We start from the raw sequence: 9,166 nt of genomic DNA, 5'->3' as shown, positions 1-9,166 counted from the left end.
ACTGAAGTTCCTCAGGCAACCTCACACAGGAGGGATGATTATTTGGAAAGAAAACATGAGATACTGTGATTAAGTCTAAGCACTTGACCTTCAAGATAGAAAGCTGGTTTTGCATAATGCAGAGATGCCTACCCATAATACACACAAAACCAGATGTTTCTCTGAGGGCTACTATATATATGTGTGTGTGTGTGTGTGTGTATGGTTATTTATTTATCATTTATTTATTTATTTATTTATTTATTTATTTATTTATTTATTTATTTATTTATTTATTTTGTCGGCCTCTATAAGGCGAACACAAGGGAAATATTCCCAGAAAAATATGTTGGGCAACTTTTGCAAAACAGAAAACAGAAAAATTTAGATAATGTTGGTGCCATATTTCAAGGCTCAACTACTACATTTTGACCAGCTTTTGCTTAAAATACAGTTCATGTCACCGTGGGCATTCTTCATCCAGTTTCAATTTCAAGTTCCCAGTGGTGTTCACTCATATTACAGCTTCTCAAATATAAATGTTATTAACCATTTTATGGTTGCTAGAAGTTTGATTTGCAGCTTGAGATACATTTTCAGATGGAAGTTTAATGGATTTTCAAATGTCTTAAAATTTTTCTGACACATATACAGGGGATGAGAATAGTTTTAATGATACTTATAAGAATTGTTAACTTAGGAGCTCAGTCACTAAAACAATAAAATATTTCCAAAATCTGTAAAAAAAAAAACAACAGTTTTAGTAGTTTGATAGCCTTATCAAAATAATACTAATGGAGAATGCTCTGAGAGCATTCTATGATAATGTCACTTTTAATTTTCATTTAATGTTTCTTTTTCAAAAATAGAGATCTCTTATTGTAGTCTTTCTTCACTTTAATGAAACTGATAAATACTTGTATCAAGATAATGAAAATATTCATAGTTCATCATATTTTTCAGATGCATCTTCAAAAAGATGAAGAATTTGGGGGGGGGGGGAGTAGGAGAGGATTCTGTGGAACTTTTTAAGTAAAGCAGTGTCCAAAAAATAATAATAATAATAAAAATAATCTTAGTTGCATTTACTCTAAAATGCTATGATATAGCAGAAGATTCAGTCTTAATAACCAAATAAAATTCTCGCTAGTGTGAGAATTTTGTACATTGAGAGTATAACACAGCATGTGATCTAAAGATATAACCTAATAGGATTAGTTGGTGTTCACCAACATGACAATCTATTTTTAATGGAACACCTTGATTAGGAAATGTAATTTGCTCAGGTTTATGTACTTCTTGACTGAATATGACTGTCTTACCTGAAAGATGTATTTGTTTTTGTTGCTCTCTGTTTCATGCCTGACAGAATTTGCAAGCAGAAGAGGAATAAGGTTAACATGTTTTTGTTTGTTTGTTTGTTTGTTTTTGTTTTCAGATTAAAAGTGCATTCTTCATTTCTTACAATGGTTGAAACAAAATGTGTATACACATAACAATAATGAACACCTCTATGCATTAGCTCATATAATCAACTCCAGTGTTACAATGCTTCACATGTATTTGTATGTATCTCATTATATACCTATAAGTACATGAATATATTTTAGTCATATGCAGGAAAATCATCAAATTAGGTTCTCCTCTGGATTCATTCTGATGATAGGTATTGACATATAAATTCTTACCTGTAGTCACTTCTTCACTAAAATAAAATAAAATAAAATAAAATAAAATAAAATAAAATAAAATAAAATAAAATAAAATAAATAATAATGCAGAGGGTAAGGAAAATTCTGTAACTTCATATAACAGTATCATAACAAATTATCACCTTTTATACATCTGCTGCTGCTAATGAAATAAACTAGTGAAAAAAAATCAAAACAGTGGTGTTTTGAGAAGAAGCTGTTCCATCAGCTATTACTGAGATTCATCTGGAATTCTGTTGCATGGGGAAAAAAAAGAATGTATTGCCTAAGAGGTGGTGGAGGGGGTGAAATTATGTGCATTGTACTGTATTCAGACAAAATGTAATATTACTTAAAGTATCTGGTTATAAGTGCATTACAAATCTGAAATGAATGCTGTTAGTTCTTAGATCCATTGCCTAGATAAACTCTCTTACACATATTTATAACTGAAATAACACAATTATTAATAAAAATAGTCTGTAGTTAGAACGGAATGCAAAACTGATTTGTGCACAAAAAGAGGTCTGTTTTTCCTCAAAAGTACGTACTTAAATAAGAGAGAGTTGGAAATAAAAAGGAAACTGCACCTTGAAGTGAAAGAACAGGAGCAGATGTCCTTTAGCTGTGCGTTTTATTGATTTATAAACACTCAGTCAGGCTACCTCATCTCTGCAGAGTAATTTAGATATGGGAAAATATCTGTGAAATATATTGATTGCATTATTGATTGAAAAGCCAATTGCTGTTGCACTCCTGTTTTACCATTTAAGTCCTGACACATTTTGACATATGAGCCAGCTGCGACTACTGCCTTGATACTGCAATGAGATAATGTGAAAGCTGTCATAACCACTTCTGTGTCAGCCTCAAGAATTTACAGTGTACTAGTGCTGCTATTTAGCTTGTTTCTTAACCACCTGAATAATTAGGGTTTGTTAAAGCTTTTGCTGTTGCACATTCGGTTTATATATGTTCTGTTTTTATGTTTTCTTTCACACTGGATTGATACATCATGAACAAAAGAAAAGTTGAAACCAGGCTGTTATTATTCAAAGCTTATACACATGGGGATGATTGTTTCTGCTCAAATATTTTTCTCCTCTCCTTAAGGAATTTGGATTTTAGAACATTTCGCAGGGGAATTCTCACTTGTTTCCAGATCAGTTTACACTCAGCAGCAATAAATCAAGAGAGGACAGGAAAAAATCCTCTACAGCCTATTAACAACTCTGTCATTTATTTTGAAAATTTAAATTGGGAAAACCCAATGAAAGGAAAAACATATAGTAACATATGTATATTTAATATTTATCATATTAAAATAATTTTATATTTACTTATCCACCTGCAGTTGAAAGTAAAATGGATGAACATACCTAAGATCTTATTGAATCCTGGTACATACTGGTAAACAAAAACCTCTTCATAAAAAATGTCTTTGAAGAACAAAAGAAAATTTTCCTTTACCAGCTTAACAGCTTAGCATGTCATAGACTGAATTATACAGTTTAATCACCTACATTCCTACTCTTATCTGTGAAATGATGAGGCATCTTCATAACAGTTTAAACTCATTTCTTTGATGATATAGTCTATATGTACTTTTTGTTTTTCTAAAGGAGGCTGATTATATAGTTCATTCATGCTATCACTTACTCATTTTCAGTTGTTCATTTCATGATCTTTTGACCAGATCCAGACCTTGAACTGCAATCCATGTGGGACTTCCCCTGTGCTCTGACAGAATGGCATTGATTTAGATGGTTTCTGTACATACTTGAGGTTGCACCTCGGTAGATCTCACTGCAGGATTGGACTCTAACTTCCATATTTTTCATCATAATATCTGTCTTTATTTCCAGGGTACCAGATTAATCATAGAATGGCTCAGGTTGGAAGCGACCTTAAAGATCATCTAGTTCCAACACCCCTGCATGGGCAGAGACACCTTCCAGTAGACAAGTTGCTCAAAACCCCATCCAATTTGGCATACAACACTTCCAGGGAGGGCGCATTCACAACTTATCTGGGTAACCTGTTCCAGTGCCTCACCAACCTCTGAGGAAAGATTTTTTTCTTTATATCTAATCTAAATCTCCCCTCTTTCAGTTTAAATCCATTACTCCTTGTCCTATCGCTACATTTCCTGATAAAGAGTCCTTCTCCAGCTTTCCTGTAGACCCCCTTTCGGAATAAGAAGGCTGATGAACTATAGGAGAACTATAAACAGTCTCTAGACCTGCTATTTGGAGGAACTTCTGAACTTTTTTCGAATAAGTGCCTACTTCTGGAAATGAGGTATGGTCAAGGTGATATTCCATACTTTCTCTTCCCTAAATAAAACACGCAATACACACCAGATTGTATTATTTCTAAATAATCAGGTCAAAATGACTTACAGTCCCAGAATCTTATTGATTAGTTAGCAGCTGAAAATGGCCCACATGAAGAGTCTGCAGAACAAGTTTTTTGTGTTTTCACTTCAAATTGAAATTTCAAGTGTTGAACACCAGGTTATATGATGGATGGCCATGTATTTCATACTGCAAAACACGTATGTGGAAAAATTCTTTTTAAAGCAATGCAAACAGAAAAAAAAATAGTAAGAATTACTGGGGGGATTGGTTTTGTTTGTTTGTTTTCCTAGGTGATGTTGTGATTCTCTATTATTCTTATCATTAATATTAACATTGGCATTTATTATAATTAGTAGGTTGAAGCAAAAGATAATTACAGTATGCAGTAGAAACACAAAGATTTCCAGTCATTAGAATTTGACATTGGTATTCAAAATATAACTCCATCTCAGAATTATATTTTGGGGAAAAAAAAGAAAAAAAACGAAAAAAAAAAAGGAGGTGGGAATACAAACTGTTTTTGGTTTCTCTCTGTTTGCTTGTCAACTAAAACTAAAGCAGCAACTCCATATCAAGGAACAATTACGAACATTCTTCATTAAATTCACTGTTTTTACTTGCCTTTTTATTTTAGTTATTTAAGGTTTGGCACTGTTTTGTAACATGATGGGTTGATATCAACCAGCAACCAAACAGCCACCCTGACTCTCACTCAATCCCCTGTCCCACAGGATAGGGAGAAAATAGAAAGAAGGTCAGATGATCCGTGGATCAAGATAATCACTATTTAATAGGAAATAAAAAGCTGTGCACACAAACAAAGCTAAAAGAGGAATTCACTCACTACATTTTATCAGCATGCAGATGTCCAGCCACTTTCTGGGAAGCAACATCTCAGAATGCACAGCAGATGCTTAGAAAGACAAATACCATAACCATGACTGTCCCCCTTTCCTCCTCCTTTCCTTGAGCTTTTTTTGCTTAACACTACATCATATGGTACGGAATATCCCTTTGGGCTGTTTGGGTCAGCTGTCCCTTCCCAAACTCTTGCTCTATTTCTGTGTTTTGTTTTTTTTTTTTGGGGGGGGGGAGGGTCGGAATGGAGTGGGTGGTGGTATGTGGAGATGGACAGTGAGAAGGCCTTGACACTGTGCAGACACCCTTCAGCAACAACCAAAATGTTGGTGTCTTATCAGCACTGTTTTTTTCAACTATAAATGCAAAGCACATTATCGTACAGGCTGCTATAGAGAAATTTAATTCCTTCCCAGACAGACCCAGTATATGCAATAAGATTTTTCTTATGGACCAGCTGATAAGACCTATTACATTTTTCCTTCTAGTGCAATAATGAGAAGGGAAGCAACGTATAGAATCTTTAAGATCACAATAGTTTAGTTATCAAGGTGTAATGCTAGGCAAAGGAAAACTGGAAACAATCAAAACATACATGACTATGCTATGGGTGCTCTAGGGCTGTTTAGAGCTGAACTGATACTGGGATCCCACGTGCTGGCCAGCTTCAGAAAAGGGTTGACATTTTTAATGGCATTAGCTAGTATGAATCAGAAAATACAGTATTACTTGTCACTGCAGCTTTTTGCACAAGATTCTTCCGAGAGTATCCTCATGCTTCAACCGTGTTAGTTCTTCCTCCCATTGTTAATGTTTTGCTCTTTCATCCCCTGATTTCATTACTGCCTTGGTAAGACCATTTCTGGATTTTTGAAAGAATTTTTCCACAAAGAATAACCCTTTAAGTAGTTTTTGGGTAGTGTCTGAGCTAAAATTTACTTCAAGGTCTAAGACAGACATCTAGAATATTAAGTGCTTTAGATCAAAAAAAAATCTATTCTTTCAGTCATCAGACTGCCTTTCCATGAAGTAACCTGAAAACTTGCAGAGCTGCCGTTTCATTGGAGACCTATACATTGCTTCCATCCCCTCTGAGGCGCACCCGTCACAGATCACTGTATTGGGTTTATGTGGTAAGGTTTTGGTAGCAGAGGAGTGCAAGGGTGGCCTCTGTGAAAAGAATCCAGAAGCTGCCCCATGTTAGATAAGGGCCAATTTCAGCTGGCTCCAAAGGGACCTGCAGCTGGCCAGAGCTGAGACAATAAGTGATGTTGTTTGTGCCTCTGTGAGAGCAGAATTAAGAAAATGAAAAAAATTAATTAAATAAATAAATAACTAATAAAAATCTGCGGTATAATAGCAGCTGGAAGAGTGTGGAGTGCCCTGCAGACACCAAGGTCAGTGAAGAAAGAGAGGAGAGGAGGTGCTCCAGGTGCTGGAATAGATTTTCCCTGCAGACTGTGGAGAGACCCATGGTGGAACAGACTGCCCTCATGCAGCCCATGGGTCTCATGGTGGAGCAGATCTCCATGCTGCAGCCCGTGTAGGAGCCCCCTGTGGAACAGGTGGATGTGGCCTGGAGGAGGCTGCAGCCCATGGAGAGCCCCCGCAGGAGCAGGCCCTGGACCGGAGCTGCAGCCCATGGAGAGGATCACATGAAGGAGCAGGGGCTTTGGGGTAGCTGCTGCCCGTGGGGGACCCATTTTGGAGCAGTTTGCTCCAGATGGATGGACCCAGTGGTATGGACCCATGTTGGAGCAGTTTTTGAAGAGCTGCTGCCTGTGGGAAGCCCATGCAGGATCAGTTCGGGAAGGACAGCATCCCATGGGAGAGACCCCATGTGGAACAGAGGCAGCGAGTGACCATGAAGGAGTGGTGAAGACAAAGCTTTAGGGACTGACTGCAGCCCCCATTCCCCATCCTCCTGGGCTCCTCAGGGGGAGAGGATGTAGAAGAGGGTGGTTGGGGGGAAGGTATTTATAGTGTTTTTTTTTTGTTTGTTTGTGTGTTTATTTGTTTCTCACTGCTCTAGCTTGTTAGTAATAGGTAATAAATTTCATTAGTCTCCCTATACTGAGTCTGTTTTGCCAGTGATGGTAGCTGGTGATTGATCTCCCTGTCCTTATATCAATAATTGAGCCCTTTTCATTGTATTTTCTCCCCTTGTTGTAGTCGAGTTCAGCTGCCCAGCTGAGAAAAGCCACAACACTCAGATAGACAGCAACCTCTGATCTAAGGACAGTCACGGTCCAAAAAATGAGCAAACTTCCAAAGACATCTTTGTGATCTAGGTAAGAAGTACTTGGTCAAAAAACATAACGTCATCAGCAACAGGTTACATCTATCTTATATTGCTTTCTAACTGAACTAAAGCTTGTCCTTACAGGACAAGCTAGCTCAGATCCACATTATGTTACAGATTCATCTTTAATGTGAAGCACACATTGTGTACCAGATTAATCTTAACTACCTTAACACCTTCCTTTTGTCAGAAAAATATTTTTAAGTACTTAGTGAAAGGAATCTCCAGTAAGCAAATCAGATCTTATGCGGACAGAGCTTTCTTTGTGAAGGTTACCTTTTCTCTTTCCATACCTCATTTTAGCAGTATAAGCTATCTAGTATATCTCTTTTCCTATGTAAAGCAATTAACTCAGGTGGCAAGAATTCAGATTCACATGTCCACAACTGCTGTAGTTTCAAACACAAGTGTTTGTTGTTGGGAATTGGATGTAGAACACTGAGAATAATAAAAGTCTCTTGACAAGCTGAATTCATGTTTGAACAAGGAGAGTGTTGTACTTCAGAGGTGTATATCTAAGGCACTCTACCTCTTGGGATGACACAGCCCATAGTCTTTTTTTGCTGAAGGTTGTGCCTAGAGGCGCAATGAAGTCCTGAGGGATTGAACATAATATGAATTACAACAATCATGTTGTGTGTTGGTTCCCAAAGCTCGTACACCTTTAGAGCTTTAGAGCTTTCAGTGGGTTGTATTAGAAAAAAATATGAATCTTCTGAATGAAATCCGTTGCTGGGGTAAAAATGAATATATGTTACTTTTTGTCACTACAGAATAATTTTCTAAGTGATACTAGGAGTGTGATGTTCCTTTAAAAAAAAAAAAAAAGTTGTTTTTTTTTTTTTTTAAAGTCTGTAACACCTTTAAAAGGCATATTCTATTGTGCAAGAAAAGCTTCTTACAATATCCAAGAGATCTAAGCTGGCAAATACACTAAAGGTAAGAATATACATGTAATAAATAAAGGTACAAAAATCATTAAGAGCATGTATGGAGATAAAATAAGATCTAATATAGATAGATAATTCATTCAAGTATTTTAATAAGTAGTAACATAAGATGAAATACTGCTCCCTACATTTATTTTGGGGTTTGAACACAGATTAATACAATGTCTTTCAAAAGTGGTTACAATAGAACTTCAACTATTACGATTAAAACAGTCTGTGAAAAAAAAAAAAAAAAGAGAGGAAGGTCCAACATCCACACCTGTTTAAAATAATATCGATCAAGAATACTCAAAGCTAATACATGAAAATAAAATTTTCTATCTGGTCTGCATTGTCTAAAACTTTTGTCTTCAACAGATGGAGTGTCAAGCTCCTTCTGGGTTAACTTCATCAGTAACTCCATCAATAACTACTTAAAGGCAGAAAATATGAAGATACAATTTTAATAAAGAGTACAGAGTCTTCATTGTTTGTTTGTTGTTTTTTTTGTTTGTTTGTTTTTGTGTTCCCCAGCAATTGCATTTTATGACAGTTATATGTATGCTACAGAGGTTTTAAGGGAGGCTCAAATATGCCATTGGTGAAAGTATTGAATTTAAAGTATTTATTGTTCTGCATTTGCAATAGAAACACCTTCCTCTATAAAGAATCATGTATATATTCATATATACATATGAATACAGTAGGGAAAAAAAAAAAAAGAAAACATAGAACAAGACAAATCAACAACAGTTATGTGCTTTTTTTTTTTAACATTTGAAAAAGATTCATTTCAAACCAGCATGTCAATGACCAATTGAAAGCCACTAATGCCATACCAAGTTTTAATCTGTGCATTATGCAATGGGCTCTTAACTATATGTATACCAAACGTATTTTGTTATGAACATGAAGTACTTATGAATTCATTAGATGTATTCATCTGGATGTGAGACAATTTACTGTCATTTGTAATCCAATCTTCCGAAGAAAATTCTTCAAAATGCTTTCTGTTACTTTTGAAGGTTAACATTGTTGAGTTCTACA

This window comes from Anser brachyrhynchus (genome assembly GCF_964034855.1).
Source record: "Anser brachyrhynchus genome assembly, chromosome: 1".
Classification (NCBI taxonomy): Eukaryota; Metazoa; Chordata; class Aves; order Anseriformes; family Anatidae; genus Anser; species Anser brachyrhynchus.
Note: the sequence above shows the minus strand (reverse complement) of the source record.